Source organism: Chenopodium album, chromosome 7, assembly GCF_948465745.1.
Source record: "Chenopodium album chromosome 7, dcCheAlbu1.1, whole genome shotgun sequence".
NCBI classification, from domain to species: Eukaryota; Viridiplantae; Streptophyta; class Magnoliopsida; order Caryophyllales; family Amaranthaceae; genus Chenopodium; species Chenopodium album.
Genome location: NC_137840.1, coordinates 3,977,023 through 3,994,970, shown reverse-complemented (window position 1 = coordinate 3,994,970; position 17,948 = coordinate 3,977,023). Strand labels below are relative to the sequence as shown.

At 35.0% G+C, this 17,948-nt stretch overlaps 1 pseudogene across 1 annotated transcript; it reads right to left on the bottom strand.

Annotated features, from left to right (window-relative positions):
* Positions 1-149: 149 nt before the first annotated feature.
* Positions 150-1,733, bottom strand: LOC145639897 (cytochrome P450 81Q32 pseudogene; annotated as a pseudogene). Its single transcript, XR_014114937.1, has 2 exons — positions 1,281-1,733; positions 150-770 (listed from the first exon to the last, which is right to left on the bottom strand). The product of XR_014114937.1 is annotated as a cytochrome P450 81Q32 pseudogene (transcript).
* Between the last annotated feature and the right edge of the window lie 16,215 nt (positions 1,734-17,948).

Sequence of the window (17,948 nt, the reverse complement as noted above, 5' to 3'; positions counted from 1 at the left end):
GTTATACTTTTATGACAAGATAAATTACAGATCAACTAAGGCATATTATAAAATCATTACATATTTACATCAGTACAAGAAGATTTCTCTATTAGTAAGCCAAGTTCACACTAATAATGCAGTAATTTTCATATGATCAATTGACAATGTCACATTTGATCAACTAGCTTCATCATAGCTGAACATGGGCGAACCAAGATTTTCAATGGCTTGGCTTTCTGCAAGTTAAACCCAGGCGCTGTGGTCATATCAACCAGGTTGTGATCAACCTTCTCCAACTCGAAACATTGGATTAACGAGCCAATGGTTAGTCCAATGATTCGAGTAGCCAAACCTTCTCCAGGACAACTCCTTCTACCAGACCCAAAAGGCATCATTTTGTATCCTATCTTATGACCTTCCACTCCTTCAAATCTCTCAGGCCTAAAACTTGTAGGATCATCCCAAATCTTTGGGTCATTTTGTATAGCCCATATGTTGATCTGCAGCATTGTACCTCGAGGAATATGATAGTCTCCAACGGTGCAGTCCTCTGATGATTCATGAGGGACTAGATTAGGGGCAGGGGGGTACATTCGGAGTGTTTCATTAGTAATGCATCGTAGATAAGGAAGATGGTTAAGATCGGATTCTTCGAGCAACCTTTCATAGCCTATATGATTGTTGATTTCGGCTTTGGCCTTGTTAAGAACTTGAGGATGGTTGAGTAAGAGTGATAATGCCCATTCCATTGTCTCAGCTGATGTATCTGATGATCCTATTAGTAGATCCTGAAAATATACACAAAGATTGAAGAATTGAATATACTGTTATATAGACAACTTGTTACTTGAACATCTTTTATAAAATTTTAACAAGCTAAGAAATCAGTTTAGTTCTCTTTTGATCTAGATAACGATTGTCCTATAATCCCCTTAACTTCAATTATTAGACAAAACACTTTAATTTTTGAGGTGAACAATAAAAAAACTAACATTTTTCAATAAAATATGCTAAAAAAAAAACTTTTAACATCTATAATAATAATAATAAAATCTTATCAAATTTGTCACTAGGTATATAATATCTTTAAATTGTACAAGTATATGAACTAATTTAAAGTGGTTGATCATATTAATATATTGTAGTTAGTATATATCGTTAGGTATTGTAAAAGTTAAATTATTGCAACTTTCTAATGTGGTCGAAATAAATTGTTAGAAGTAAATAAATAAATAAAATTGTACTATAACTTAATATTGCATCCTTATTTTCAAAAAAAAAAAAAAAAAAACACATACCAAAATGATGCCAAAGATGATATCATCCTTGTAATACTCTGGCTCTGACTCTTGTAGCTTAAGCAACACTTGGATCAAGGGCTTCATAACCATCATTGACTTCCCATTATCTCCACCTTCAACCTTCAACTTCTCCCTATGTTCCTCCATCACCTCCCTCAAAACCACCCCTCGCTCCGCCTCGAATCTCCTTAGCTCCCTCTCTTTCCACCAGTCTAACCACCAAAGACATGGCACCATATCTCCTATACAAGCATCATTAAACAACTTCAGCATTTTAGCCAACATTTTCCTAAAATTTTCACTCTCCTTATCATCAACTCCATAATATCTCTTCCCAAATATCATCCTTGTCATTACATTCATCGAAAGCTCGTACGCCAACGGCTTCATTTCAACGACTTCCAATGATGACGACGACGTACTAACTTTTTGCAACAATCTTTGGATCATTAACCTCACCTCATCGGAGCGTATGCTGGCGAGTAGCTTGAGCCGGTGAGACGAGAAGATTTCGATGGTGGAGATCCTCCGTAGGTTTCGCCAGTGAGGTCCATAAGGAGCCCAAATGAGGCTGGTGTAGTCATAGGCTAAGTGTTTTGCAGTGAGGAATCCACTCGGACGGTTGCAAAAAACGACGTCGTTTTTGGCAAGGCACTCCTCGGCTGCTGAGGGTGATGAAATAAGGAGAACCGGACGTGAACCGAACCGGAGCGAGAGGATTGGACCGTACTGGTCCGCAAGGTTGGCTAAGGTCTTGTGAAATGGCTCCTTGAGAATGTGGAAATGACCAATTATGGGAAGACATGTGGCGGGGCTCGGAGGGCTTTTTTGTAAATTTTTCGGAAAGTGGTATTTTAATAGGTAGAGAGCTATGATTAATGATAGTATACTGTACAAGTATGAATTAATCTCCATGTTTAAAGCTAGATTAATGTGAATTTACTATGTTTATTTTTCTTAAGTTAACTTTGGAGATATATGGAGGAGATTAAGACAATAACTTGGAAGTTACGTTAAGTCGCTTAATTATAATGTATGATTTGGTATAAGTGTACTTGAGTTGTAATATAAAACTAAGGAGATAAAGATCGAGTAAGATATGTGCATATGTATGTCACATTATGGGTTGACAAATTCATGTGTTTATGCTTTCTTTTCTATCAAGTAATTAAGGTTTGACCAAAATACTATACATAAATAAATAAAATGAAAGGTCTTTTGTTAGCTTGGTGTGTTTCTCATAGAAAACTTTGGGGCATAAATTGGAAAACCCTTGCTACTGAGATAGGGGATTTGGAGTCAGATTTGCAGCATAGGTCACATCGTCGGCTTTTTCTCAATTTACGCAATGAGAAATTAGCAGCAGCCCAGGTGGCTTACTCTTATTGGTGTAAGAGAGCTAAGGTCCGTTGGGATGCCTTGGGTGATCGTCATTCTAGATTATTATTTTCCACCGTTCAAGCTAGACGTCGCCGTAATGGTATTCATAGTCTTAAAGATGCTTCTGGTGAATGGATTTCGGATCTTCATGAGATTCGCAATCTTATTTCCTCCTTTTATTCGGATCTTTACACTCCTTCTTCATCAACGCCTATCCCAAAGTCTGCCTGGTGGGATCAGTTACACCTCCCCACGCTATCTCAACACCATAAGGACCTCTTGCTTCGTCCTTTTTCTGACTTGGAGATACAGAAGGCTATGTTTCAAATTGGGGATAATAAATCTCCTGGGCCCGATGGTTATTCTTCTGCTTTCTTTAAGCAGCACTGGCAAAAAATGGGCCCATCTGTTATAGAAGCGGTTCGATATTTCTTCGCTCATGGTTATATGTTAAAGGAATGGAATCGAACGTTTCTGGTCTTGCTTCCGAAGGTAGACCGTCCTGAATACGTTTCTCAGTTTCGACCAATTGGTTTGTGTAATGTCCTGTACGTATAAATGTATAACGAAGTGTCTCACCAGTCGACTTCGCCTTGTGCTTCCGCACCTGATTTCTCCGTTTCAGAATGCTTTCGTCCCTGGTCGACTTCTGTCTGACAACGGCTTAGTGGCTCACGAGGTTCTTTCTTATATGAATCAATCTAGAGCGCGAAAAAGTTTTTTTGCAGCCCTTAAGCTTGATATGAACAAGGCCTATGATCGTATTCGGTGGGATTTTCTGCGTCAAGTTTTACAGGCTTTTGGTTTTCCCCCTTATTGGATCCACTTGGTCTCTCAATGTGTTTCTACCGTTTCGTTTCAAGTTCTGGTCAATGGAGACCCCTCTCCAGCTTTTCGTCCCCTCTGCGGTCTTCGCCAGGGCGATCCGTTATCCTCTTATCTATTTGTTTTATGTATGGAGATTTTGTCTGCTATGCTTCGTAGAGCTGAAGATATATCTCTTATTCAAGGAATTCGGATTTCCCGGGGTGCTCCTCCGATCTCTCATCTCTTTTTTGCGGATGACTCTCTCCTTTTCTTTCGTGTTTCTCCGGCTTCTTGCGACCAGGTAATGTTGCTATTAAAGGAGTTTTGTGACATGTCGGGTGAAATGATTAATCTTCAGAAGTCGTTTGCAAAATTTAGTCCCAATACTCCGACGGATTATCGTGACGCTTTGGCAAATAGTATGCGTCTTCATTGCCAAGATTCGCTAGGTTCCTATCTAGGTCTCCCCGTTGACATGGGTAGAAGTAAGGTTGAAGCGTTTGGACATCTATTGGATTCTGTGGCTCAACGTCTTGCAGATTTCACTTCGCTTCGCTTATCAGCCGCTGCCAAACTCGTAATTATCAATTCGATTTTGGTAGCCTCGTTTAATCATGTTCTATCGGTTTTCAAGGTTCCTACCTCGATTTGTGATATGATCGATAGAATGCTGGCTCGGTTCTGGTGGAAGTCTTCGCCTACTTCTAGGGGTTTGGCGTTTTGCTCTGCGGCCCTCCTGCATCTCCCTAAAGGAATGGGGGGTTTGGGTCTTCGGAGTGTGTCATTGTTGAATTCAGCCTTATTGGCCAAGTAGTGTTGGCGTATTCAGCATCATCCCCAGCTTTTGGTTGCAAGGGTTTTACTTTCCAAGTATCCTTCTCTGGGTTTCTCTCGGGCAGCAAGTACTCCTAGATCTTCTTGGGGTTGTCGTGGTCTCATGGAAGGTATGTCTGCTTTTTCTGCCGGTCTTTTTTGGAAAGTAGGGTCGGGGTCTAAGGTTCGAATCTTGGAAGATGACTGGGTTCCAGGTGGCCCAGTCAAATTCAAGGAATCAGTGGTTGGGTCGTCTTTGCCGACTCATGTTTCTTCTATCATTAATCCGCGTACATACGCGTGGGATACCTCTATGATACATCGCCTGTTTGATTCTGTCTCTGCACAAAGGATTCTGTCTCTGGAAAGGCCTTTCAGTATCATGGATGATTTCGTTTACTGGAAGTTTACAAGAGACGGGAGCTTTTCCACTAAGACTGCTTATGCCATGCTGGTTCGACAGTCTATGGATACAGTGGCAAGCGTTCCTGCCTCAGATACATGGTGGAAGCAGTTTTGGGGACTCTCTATGCTTCCGAAGATTAAGGTTTTTGTCTGGAAGTTGCTACATGATGCTTTGCCTCTCACCTCTATCCTTTATCAGCACGGGATGCCGGTCACTCCTGTGTGTGTCTTCTGCTGTCAATGTTGCGAAACGACGTCACACGTTTTTCGAGACTGTGAGTTTGTTTCTGATCTGCTTGTTAATGGTCCTCTGGGATTTTCACGTTCATCGTTACGGGGAGATCCATTCACGGTTTGGTTCACTGACACGATTACAAGGTTCAAAGTGGGCAAGGATTGGTCTAATCTCTCCTATTTTGTTTGTTTTATGTGGGCAGTTTGGGTCTCTCGTAATAATAAGATTTTCCGGTATGCAGTGGTTTCTCCTAACCTAATTTTGTGTTTAGCCGCGACTTGGGTTTCTCGGGGGGAGGATGCACTGGCTGTCTCGGAGATTCGACTCTCGACTCATCAGCCCTGGGGGTTGTCCTCTCCCTTGGGAGAAGGGTGGCTTAGAGGCTCAGCGTCTGATACTCTTGACTGTTGCCTTATTTTTTATGGAGCTTGGAATGGTAATGATAATACGGCTGGTATTGGATGGATCTTCCGGGATGTCCACTCGGACTTGGTGTTGGGGGGTGGGTTGAGGGCCACTAGGGTTGCCTCAGCGTTGCAAGCTGAATTTCAAGCTTGCTTATGGGCTTTCAGGATGGCTAAGCGTCGGGGTTTTGATCGGGTGTTGGTCTATACGGACTGTGCTCAGGTGGTTTCCCTTCTGTCAAGGCCTGGTGGTACTGATATTTCTTGCGTTTGGCTTTTGGAAGCTATCAGAGATGCAATCAAGAGATTCTCGGCCTGCAGGATTCGGAAGGTTCCTAGGTCTTGGGTCTTACCGGCTCACTGGCTAGCGGGTCATGCTCGTCGTCGTTTTTCTATTTCGTGGTCCTTTTAGTGTTTGTTAGTTCTCTTTGTCAAAAAATAAATAAAATGAGGAATATACCACTTGCCAGTTGCCACCTTTATGGTGGCCTCCTGGAGGTTGCATGAGAGATTACTTCTAATCACTAGTACTTCTCAAAGTGTGAACTGTTGATTTCAGATCTATTGATAACTAGGTTATTGTGGAAACATTAATTTCAAATCTATTAATAATTAGCTTATTGCGGAAAACATATAAATTTAAGCTATAATCAATTTCAAGTCATCTAGTTTTGGTATCATTTATGTTCAAGTTAGATCAATTTTCGTTTAATTTGAGTCGTTTGAGTATGATGATTTGGGTTTGAGACCTTATGGAGATTGATTCGATCTTTCAAGTCCTCCCTTCTCTCTTTAAATTTATTTTTCTTTTGATGTAGACATGTAATGCAATGGTCTCATGTTAAGAGGGGATGGGAACTTTTTAGCCCACCACCTCATTAGATTAGTGCCTTTTGGGGAGGAACAAGTGTTGGTTAATCACAAAACAAGTGTGGGTTATATGTGCTTTTTTTTTTTCTTACTAGATTTATGTGCCCTTAGGTTTACCAATTACCATATGTAAATTTTTTAAAGTATCCAATTTTAATGTGTGAACAACATGTTGCATAATAATCACAACATTTCACTATTTATATTACTAAGTTGAGTATATCTTTTACTATATGGTATCATGTAAAATAGTTTTAGATCAGTCGATACATTTGTACTACTATATTAACCCTACAAAATCATTTTAACGTCATTACAAAATAGGATAAATGAATCAAATTGGGTTGAATTTGGGTTATTCACTCCGTATTTTAATAAGTGTTATACTTTGACCAGCACATATAATTTAATACAATTTAATTGACTTAAATAAAATAAGAGATAAGTGGGGTTATTGGAGTATTAAAAAATGATAAAAGAAATATAGTGGATTTGATAATTTATTGAAATCTAATGAATGTGACGGGAGAAAATAATGATAGTAAAAATAAAGTAGTAATGAATTTAGGTGAGGACCGTGAGAAGAGAAAGAGATAATAAAATTGTAGCTTTTTGTTAAAAAAAATTACTCCGGCCATACATAGTAAAAATAAAATGTACTCTGTAACCGCAATTTCTACTCCAGGGTCAAACGGCGTTGTTTTATTATCCCTTTCTTCTTCCTAGTTTTCCCCTCTTTCTTCCTGCTATACTTTGTTTCCTCTATTTTCTTCAATATATGTGAATTCAATCAATTTTTTTCTTCCGATTGTAATTTCTGTAAATTAAAAACAGCACTAGTTTAAAATAGAAGAACATAAGATATGGTTAATTTGAATATCACATGTTTAAAACAAAATAACAATAGAATTTAAATAGAATATTTTTGTAAATTAAAAATAGCACTAGTTTAAAATAGAAGAACATAAGATATGGTTAATTTGAATATCACATGTTTAAAACAAAATAACAATAGAATTTAAATAGAATAACATCAATTTGTGTACGAAGTAACACAAAGTTTTACATAAAATAACACATAACTTGATAACTGAATAACTTAAACTTCCACTAAAAATAACATAAGATATTAAACAAAATAACAATAACTTAACTCAAAAGTTAAGTAGAATAATAAAGGATACATTAAAATAACAAAACAACAAAAAGTTAGGATTTCATTAAAATAACACATGACAAAAATAAAATAACATTAAGCTTAAAACAAAATATCATCAGTTATGAAACAAATTTTAAAATGGTGTTTTAGAAACACGTGAAATAATTCTGTCAAAACAAATCTACTTCCAAAAACTAAAACAACACATGATGATCAACCCAAAATAACATTAGATTTTAAGTAGAATAACATTATATATTAAGCAAAATAACATAATTTAAAGAAAATGATAACAAAACACATTTTAGAAATATAAATCTGACTTCACAATCAAAATAACATAATATTCAATGCTGAATAACACAATTCTAGAAACAAAATTTATCAAAATAACAAGAACTTATTTATAATTTTTGTTTTTAAATTAAATATGCAATTCTTTCATCTAGAATTTCATTATAAATGTATGATTGGGAAATAATTTATGGAAAATGTTATACATAGCCCTTATGCCTACATATATATAAGCATTAGATTTACACTTGAAAATCGTAAAAAGTTAAGAAATCATCAAAATATAAACACTAATAACATCGATTTACGCGTGTTTTTGTCATGAATTCCTAATTTTATACAATTTCCAAGAGTATATTTAATGCTTAAATATAACCCTTAGGGCTACATATAACATTACCCATAATTTATAAATAAAATTAAACAAACACTTACGTCTCTTGATGTGCATTTTAGTAATTTATTATGTTGTTTTTTACAATGATCTTGAAGTTGACTTTGGCCTTCAATGGACACCATTGAAGAAATTTCCAGGACTAGTTCAAATAGAGAGAGAAAGTGAAAGTAGTGGAGAAGAAATGAAATGATTTGATTTGATTTTTTTTCATCTACCTTTCTTTTTATATATGGAGTTAGTATCTCTTGTCAAAAAAAAAATAAAAATAAAATATATATATATATATATATATATATATATATATATATATATATATATATATATATATATATATATATATATATATATATATATATATATATATATATATATATATATATATATATATATATGGAGTTAGTATCATGTTATTTGCTTTTCCTAAGTTGTTATTTTGTCAAATTTAGCTTTGCATGCTTTAATTTCGTGAATTGAGTTTTAATCCCATACATTTATTTAATAGGACTTGGGCTCTGGAATGCAATACTGGGTACTCCAGGAGTACTAAATACTAAGGACTTGTTTGGTTGACAAACAAATTCATGGAAATTTTGAATTCCTAGGAAATGAATAAATGCATACTTGTTTGGTTGCCAATAATGTAGGAATTGGAACTTTTAGAAAGTTGTATTTCCCATAAAATGGAGGAATTCACTTACCTAGTCCCCTTTAGGTAAGTGGAACTTCCCATGAAAAGCAGAAATTCCTACATTCAACCAAACAACTTTTGGGAATTCGTAGGAATTACAACTTCATAGAAATCGAGATTCCATGATAATTTATACTTCCTACCTCCAACCAAACAAGGCCTAATTTTGCTCCGTAACAATTATTTAAGTGAATTGCTAAACACCGCCAACAAAAATGATCATCACCGCCAACACTTGGTGTGAATGGACAATCGTACCCTTATTACTTCACCACCTTTTATCCTCCCATCAACCAACAACTCCTTCTGATCGGCAATGACCACCACCACCCTGATCGGCAACCCACCATACCCTCCTCTATGACGACCCACCACCTTCTCTCGCCGGCGGGAAGGTGGTGGTTTAATATATTTTTTTTTATTTCAGGCAACCGCGGTAACCGGAGCCCAAAACCAGTTATCACGTGCGATAACCGGAACCCAAAATCGGTTACCGTGCACGATAACCGATTTTGGGCTCCGGTTATCGCGCACGATAATCGGTTTTGGGTTCCGATTATCGCGCACGGTAATCGGTTTTGGGAATCGGTTATCACGCACGGTAACCGATTTTGGGCTTCGGTTACTGAAGGAGTTATGTCTTCGATAAGTGCAATTACTAGATATATCAAGGATCACGATTATGGAGATAATTAGTTCATTCTATAGGGTCGTCAATGTTTGGTGCTAGATATGACAATTGATCTTTGGGCTAGCTTAATGGCCCAAAGCCTTATAGAATGAATCCTACAAGGTCACACATAAGAGTATTGGGTTAAACAAGTTAGAGGCCCATTATTGGGCCTCATGAGTTCATGACATACCATGTTGATAATTGGGCTTAGATAGTTAGAAGAGTCTAATGGGTTTTGGACTTGACATGGTTTTATTTCTAGATATGATCTATAAATATAAACCATGCCTAGGGTTGCATGACACAACAATTGACATACAGTGAATTGTCACACAAGCAACCAAGGTTCCCAAAACCCTATCTCTCTCTCTACTCGGCCCTCTCTCTCCTCCCTGTCCGTACGGCCCTCCTCCCCGGGTGGCGCGTGTGGTGGCGCGTGTGGTGGCGCGTGGGTGGTGTTGTGGTGTGTTTGTGGATCAAATCTCCGTTGAAGGTTGATTGAAGTGTTCAGTCACAACTAACTAGCATTAGTGGAGGTTTAATCCATGCTCGTGGACTAAGTAGAGGAATCACGCTTGGGGTTCTTTATCTCCCAATGTTCTTGCTCGATCGCACGTGGAATCACGCTTCAAGGGTACGATTATATGTTCTTTATGTGTTATGCATTAGATCTTGGGATTAGGTACTGTATGAATATGATTCATGTTTATTTCCGCTGCGTAGTACCTATAAACCCCTACAGTGGTATCAGAGCGCCTATTGCATTTACGCATATTGACTATAATTCTTTGATAGTCCACAATTTTAATTCAATTAGGAGGGAGAATAATTTAATTATGGTTCAATTGTTATATTTAATGTGATTAAACTTTTGGAATTAATTAAATGTGATTTAATTATGCTCAAAATAGCCATGAAGAGGACCGAATTAAGCCCTAGACCATTCAAAAATTTCGAATCCTAGAACCCTAGTTTCGGATTTCCGAAAACCCTAAACTAATTTCGAATTATTTCGAAAATCCTAGCCCTAAAATATGATTTTTGTGCTTGATTTTGATTTAATTCGGTTTATTTTATGATTCATAATTTTAATCGGATTGATTTATGCATAAAAATGTTTTATGTATGATGATCAATTTAATTTTAAAAGTTAAAATTAAATTGGGATTAATTTTATGATGAACCCTAATTTTTGAATGTTGATTTAATTTTAATTTTTGGACTGATTTGATTTAATTTTAATAAATGTTATTTTAATTAAATTGAAAACAAAAAAAAAAATTTGAGGCCGGCAGCCGCGGCTGGGTGGCGCAGCCACGGCGACTGCCGGCCTGGTGGCAGTCCAAGAGGGAGGGAGGGAGGGCGGCGGTCCAAGGTGGCTGTGGGCAGCAGCGTGCAAGCGTTGCACGACTGCTGCCACGACTACCAGTGCTGCTGCCCTTGCGGCAGCGGCTGCTGTTGGCAACCAACCACCGTGGCTAGCTTCGGCTAGCCAACCACGGTGGCCGGTGTGGTGGTACACGATTTTCAAAAAAAAAAATTTAAAAATTTGTTTTATTTTATTAAAAAAAAAATTAAGATAAATATGATTTATTTTGGATAAGATAAATATTTTGAAAATATGATCTTTTATTTTGAAAGATAAATTCGGTTTTATTTAAATAAAATCTTTTATTTTAGGATAAAATCAAATATTCAAAAGCTGTTATATTTGATATTATCCATATTTAAAGTTGTTAAATTGGTAATTATCCATAATTAAAGTGGTTAATTTTGGATAAGATTTGTTAGGATATTCTGAGCATATTCCAAAAGGATAATAATTGATTTAAATAATGTGATTATCCCATAATTAATTTTGGATATAATTGATTTAAAATTTTGTGATTGGCTAGTAATTAGGATAGAATTTCCTAACATTGTTAGGATAATCTTTGAGGATAAATATGATTTATTTTTTAAGATTAAAATAAGATTTGATTCTATCTCATGACTAATTTAGAATATATGATATTTTATTGATGGTCATGAATAATATATGATATTATCTAATTGCATTAATTAAAATATGAGATATTTTGGTGTCATGTTTCCTTAATTGTGAACATTCGATGTTGTAGTTTAGGAAAGCATGATGAGTTATTTATTATGTGGCAATTTTATAATATATGATGTTGTTCATTGCTATATAATGACTAGTATGGCCCAGTAGATTGCTAAATACGATCTGCGCATCGTGATGTATTTTTGTAATCTTAGTACGGTCTACGTACCGATAAAGTATTTTTGTAATTTTATTTCATTTTATTTAAGTAGTAGATAGAATAGAGTAAAATTACTGGTTGCAATTAATCCAAGAAGCCCATAAAGTGAAGGCCCAAAGGAGCAAGGTGGATGAGATCCATGAAGGTTCAAGTGGGAGTTTTTTGCTTTATTAGTTTTCTTAGGATTAGCGGCCATGCTATGTCTTGTTTATGCATTCAGTTTATTATGCATGTTAGATTTTATTGATGTTTTGTGATGATGCGCTAGAGTTCACTATTTAATCACAACATAATAAATCTAGGTCCCGTAATATTGAGGTTACTTTTCCAATCAAAAACCCGATGAAACCTTCGATATTTATGATGGGTCATGCCAAAGCAGGGTGTCATATTATATCTTAGGGGAGTGGGGGTAAAACAAATTTTACACTTTTGATTGGTTATACTCAACAAGGTTACCTAAAGAGTTTAGAACCTTGAAGCTGAGGGTAATAATTAAACATGTGATGGTTAATTATTCAACCAAGAATTACAAAGAGTTGTAATCAGTAAAGAGTTTCACTACAAGAAAATAACCTTTTCGTAGCGATTATTTTAACCTTTAGTATCGATTGTAATTGCAACAAAAAGCTTTCCCAACGAATGGTCATTCGATACAATATCCCCCGTTACCTTAGCCTTTAGTAGTGGTTTTCAATATCGCTGGGGTTGACCTCAATAATCGATACGAAAAACTACATCCAATCGTGGTGATTATTGTAGCGATTACAATCGCTATAAATGTTCAACTCATTTTCTTCTTCAAAAAAAAAAAAAACATGCGTATGATCTTTACAAGATTCGAACATGCAACCTCAAACTCTTATATTAAATGTTTCACCAATAAGCTATGACATATTTTATGTATTCTTTATCAAACAATATTTATATATCTAGTGTTGAAAAGGCTTTTCGTATCGATTTTTAGGATTTAGTGGCGATTGTAAATGATACGATTTCTCAAAATTATATAAATGTGTAAAAATAGTGTGGATATGTATTATTATGCTTTCCGTATCGATTTTATATGGGAAAACCATGGCGATTGTAAAAATGATACGACATCCTTAATTATTTCACAAACATACTTGCATATTGTAGCGAATGAACAATCGCTACGAAATAATCGCTACGAAAAGTGATTTTTCTTGTAGTGTTTACTCACCTTGAAAATGTAATAGTTGATGGTAGGGCCAAAGTCCGGTCAATTATTGCACAAATAAAGGATCTTGGAATTATTCTATTCAATAGGGATCAATTAAATTCAATGAATGTTTTAAAGTTACCAGTTTTATAATCGCTTATGGTACTTTAAATTTTATTAAGCATAACTGAATTTTGCGTTTACTTACAAGTAACTTGTCGTTCTAATTTTATTATTATATATAATCTCCTCGATTGAAAATAAAGTTGAGAAACGTTCTCAAAAGGTTAAAAGATAATCCATATAACTATATTCCAATTTTGCTAAGATGGTTCTAAAAGGCAAGTTTTAGAAATCCATGTCACATGTCTAAAGCTGGTTTTATTCAAAATGTTTGAGTAAAATGCCAACACATCTTCATTTTGAAAAGTGTTTCAAGGGATATGATGAGATGGGAGGTAAAAACCCTCTAAAAGACAAGTATAAAAGTCCAATAAAATCTCTTATCTTCAATATGATTGAATATAAGAAAGTGATTGGAAATCTCTATGATCAAAAGTTGATCAAATGACACTATTATTCATCCACTTTATATAAGAGTTAAATAGTTGATTAAACTCTATTATAAATAATGATTGAATAGACTTAGCAAAATCATGAATAGTGCTTAAAGTAGTTAAACAAAGCATCATTTTGAACCTAAGAGAAGTGTTCTAAGTGGCTCAAATGGGAAAGGTTTAGGAATATATGAGGATTGCATTAAGAAGTTATAGGCCAAGAAATGCAAACAAGTTGCTACTTTTCAAACCTAAAACTACTTATATGCTAAAAGTTGTTATGAACAACAAATGTTTCCAATTAAATGGACTAGTTCTAATTAATTACAAACTACCTCATATAGTTGGAAGGTAAAAGAATGGAAATGTTCCAATTTAAGAAGTATATTATAGAAATTGATTTAGCACATTGCTACTTCTTGGACATATGATGTCTTGTTTAGTTCTCTCTCATTGAGAATGAGGTTTAACTAAAGGAAGAAGTTATAGCCAAGGGAGAAATAAATCTACAAGTCTAGAAGCAAATGTTGCTACTCAACAAGTAGAATCTACGAATCTGGAAGCAAAAGTTGCAACTTTACAAGTAGAACCTATATTTCACCTTACCTTGTTATTGGCTAGAATTAAATAAATGTTATTCATTCTTGCCATTATCAAAACACCATTCAATGTTAGTAATGACTAAGCATCGAAGATTCAAAAACGTGGAATAAATTTTATTCTATGCTTCATTGAGTCATAATGTGTTTTTGAGATTGCTAAATAGGTTCAAAGTTCTATATGATAGAAATAATTAAACCATTTCTATATATATAAATTGTCTCTAAAAATGTCAATTAATTCGAATGAAAAATGAACATTGCATGCGAAAGATCCAAAGGGATGGACTTTCAATATCATTGGATTATGAATCCATTGATATATGTAAATATCATTCTAATTTGAAATTATTGACAAAGTCACCATTTAGAGAAATGATGATGCGAACTCGAGGTCGAATACATATCGATGTAAGAAAACCAAAGGTTCAAAGGTTAGAGACGGACAATGAAACTTCATTTGTGATACGATCACTACTTGTGCTTAGTTGAAGCATAAGAGTGAAAATTTTGAAAAGTTCAAAATGTTCAGTATGAAGTTCAGTATCAACTTGACAAGATAATGATTACATTACAATATAATTGTAATTGTGAAAAATTTAAGTCAAGACATATACTTGGCAACACATTCAAAATATTGCGATATGATCGTAATAATGAAAATTTAAGCCAAGACCTTGATGAGCATCCAAGAGTTGTGAAATCGTTTTACAACAAATTCCGAAAGAAAACCTTGTGAAGTGTTTATGAAGGGAGCTATCAATCTATATGAGATATATTTTGATAATGGATAAAATTACCTATCTTCCAACCATTATTTAAGGGATATACTTTTAAGATAAGCTACAAAAATAAACAAACTACATAGGTAAAATCAAATTGTAGCAAAGGCTTCATATGTGATATGGATAAGAAAATTCTTATTAAGTCTTTCTACAAAGCAAGGAATAAAAGTTGTATTAAATCGTTTAATGCACGATCAATACCTATACAGAGCATGGGGTATTACTACACAAATCATACTTAGCACAAAATGTTTGTTGCTCAAGTAGGTGCCCTTATGGAAATTTTTCCAAAAGGTCAAGTGGGAGTAGTATAAATCTCGAAAGAGTTCGAGAAAAAGCAACAAACAAACATGGCTTAAACCATGGTTGGTACACCCTATGCTAAATGTGTCTCCTCAAAAAGGCAAGTGGGAGTATAAGAATCTCGAAAAGTTCGAGAGCCTTGAAAGAGTTTAAGAAAAGTGATTTCGAAAATCTTGAAGAAATTTGAGAAGTAATCGAATCAAAGCAACAATATGAGCATGATTTACCTCATGTTACAAATGACAACGCGTGGTCTCATTAAGTGTAATGGGAATAATAACCATGTGTCGAAGGTAGTACATTCCAAATGCAAATCCTCTATTGTCGTTTCTCATTGAAAACTAAACAAAGTTGTTGTATGAGTTTCAATTGTTGCATAAAAACCCACAATGATGACTAGCATATGTAAAATTTAGCCAAAGAAATATGATTTCATATTGACTAAGAGTTCTAAAATATTCATTTTGGAACATGATGATAATGCAAGTAATAAATATGATTTGACAAGTTATGACTCCAAGTGGTTTAAAAACCAAGAAATTCGAAATAGATTCTAAGTCTGTAAGCAAGTGTATGACACTTGAATAATTTGCCTAATTGGGTGAGATCCATTATAAGCAAAACTGACAAGAAAGAAAAATGTTTTCTAAATAAAGCAAAGACTTGTTAAAGGATTCAACAAATTCATAGTATGACTATGACTACGATGAAACCTTTACATTAGTCATCTTGCAAAGATCTATTAAAGATATTTTAGTGATTTCTACCTTATAAGATTTGGTATATGGATTTCAAAACACTTTCTTGAAATTGTTCATGAAAGAAGATTTGTATATGATACAACCAAAAGTTTGAAGATCCAATAATCCTAAGGCCGGGATGCATAGCATCATGGAGTTAGTGTTCTTAATTTTGTGAGTAAATCAAATCGTTTGATGTTCTCGTAAAATGAAGAAAAGGTCTTGTGTGTACAAGATGTTTAGTGGAAGCTATGAAGTCTTCTTGGTCTAGTATAAAGAGCAAATTATTCATTGCTTGAAGAGTCAAGTGGTGGGTAGTGCATTTTGTATGAAAAACCTTAAAGAGAATGATGAGTACATTTGGGATTCAAGATCTATAGAGATAGGTCTCGAAGGATGTTTGAGTTTGGTTAAGAAGCTTATATTGATAAGATTCTCATAAGGTTCAACATTATATTGAAAGGAGTTTCAATCCCATGTAACATGACACATTGATCAATGATTCAATGCTTTGAGAAAGGTTGATGAAATTAAGGTTTTGAATGATGATCCTTATGCAATTCGCAGAGGATGCATCATGAATGCCATGGACTATACTCATCTATTTGATTCACGTGTTTTTAAAACAAGTGATGATAGATTTCAATCGAAATCCAATATAACGTTGTAATACAAAATAGAAATTCCAAAATTCCTAGTAAAGGGATGAAAGAAGATTCTTAGTGTATGGAGATGAATATTATTAAAATTTAGAAATTGCAAAATTCATGTTTATGAGAATGTCTCATGAACTTTACTTACTAAACCCCTTCCATTTCCAAAGCATGAGAAACATGCTAATGAAATTGGATTGAGGCAAATGATGTAATTAGAAGTTGTATTTGTTTTTGGAGAAAAACAAGTTACATGTGTAATACATTCATTTGCAGAATTATGTTTATCAATTGAAACAAAGTTTCAATCTTATTTAATCGTGGTTTCAAGATTAAATAAAATGTCCAAAATAATTATGAATTGATGGCCTCATCAGGTTGATGACTTGTTGAATGAAACCCCACAGGTGAACTAAATTCATACATTATTTAAGTTCCTAGTTCGGAATCATTAAAGTGGACATAAATGATTTCATAAATTGGACTAGCATGTAAGATTGATTGGATAGTGCAGTTTTATGGGCTATAGGAGCATAGTGATGATGCTCGGTCAATCACATGGATATGCATGAATGATGCATGATGGAACTGTAGACCTACTTTGAAGTTCAAGTATAGAACTTCCGGATATATTAGTGGATTCCTTCATGAGTGGAACACTGATTCTATTCAATGATTGATGTAGCTGTGGTGCACTCAAACGTCCAGCCGTAACTGGGGATTATAAAGGGTGTTTCCCGGTTGCTTCATGAGTTGAGTGGGAGCTTTGGTTGCCACAAAATTGGATTGAGTCTACCTATTTAATTAGGAATGTGTCTTGGCCCCTTGAAGAGGGAGAATTTAGAAAATGCATGGCCGTGCTCAAATGCATTACATAGTAATCATTTGTTCTGTGAATCTCACTCAGTTTTTCAAGAAAAGATTTGTAGACTAATATGATCATGACATGAGATGCAATCATATTATCAAATCGACACACATTGACTTAAGGAATTTGAATATTGCGCACTTGTCTCAGACAAGTGGGAGATTGAAGGAGTTATGTCTTCGATAAGTGCAATTACTAGACATATCAAGGATCACGATTATGGAGATAATTAGTTCATTCTATAGGGTCGTCAATGTTTGGTGCTAGATATGACAATTGATCTTTGGGCTAGCTTAATGGCCCAAAGCCTTATAGAATGAATCCTACAAGGTCACACATAAGAGTATTGGATTAAACAAGTTAGAGGCCCATTATTGGGCCTCATGAGTTCATGACATACCATGTTGATAATTGGGCTTGGATAGTTAGAAGAGTCTAATGGGTTTTGGACTTGACATGGTTTTATTTCTAGATATGATCTATAAATATAAACCATGCCTAGGGTTGCATGACACAACAATTGACATACAGTGAATTGTCACACAAGCAACCAAGGTTCCCAAAACCCTATCTCTCTCTCTACTCGGC